This window comes from Penaeus monodon, chromosome 24, assembly GCF_015228065.2.
Source record: "Penaeus monodon isolate SGIC_2016 chromosome 24, NSTDA_Pmon_1, whole genome shotgun sequence".
NCBI lineage: Eukaryota > Metazoa > Arthropoda > Malacostraca > Decapoda > Penaeidae > Penaeus > Penaeus monodon.
In genome coordinates, this window is record NC_051409.1 from 16,031,084 (window position 1) to 16,031,331 (window position 248).

The window sequence follows — 248 nt, forward strand, 5'->3', positions numbered from 1 at the left end:
GAACCAGAGAATAGGGTCAGGAACCAGAGAATAGGGTCGTTTGACCGTCCAGTTATACAGATGAGGTTCAGGTTTTTACAAATATACGTAACTAAACAATGTAAACGCAAACATAACACAATATTATAAATATACGATACATACGCAATGCAAACACATATATTTACGAAACATTAATCCGTCAAATACCTTGTCAAAATCCGAGGTTAAACATCCATATATGGATGTGTTAACGGACGACGCAGCCG

General features: G+C 37.1%; 1 protein-coding gene across 1 annotated transcript in view; it reads right to left on the bottom strand.

Annotated features, from left to right (window-relative positions):
• Window positions 1-248, bottom strand: part of LOC119588993 (major facilitator superfamily domain-containing protein 4A-like) — a gene marked incomplete at its 5' end in the record, with an annotated part of 28,487 nt that overhangs the window by 8,740 nt on the left and 19,499 nt on the right.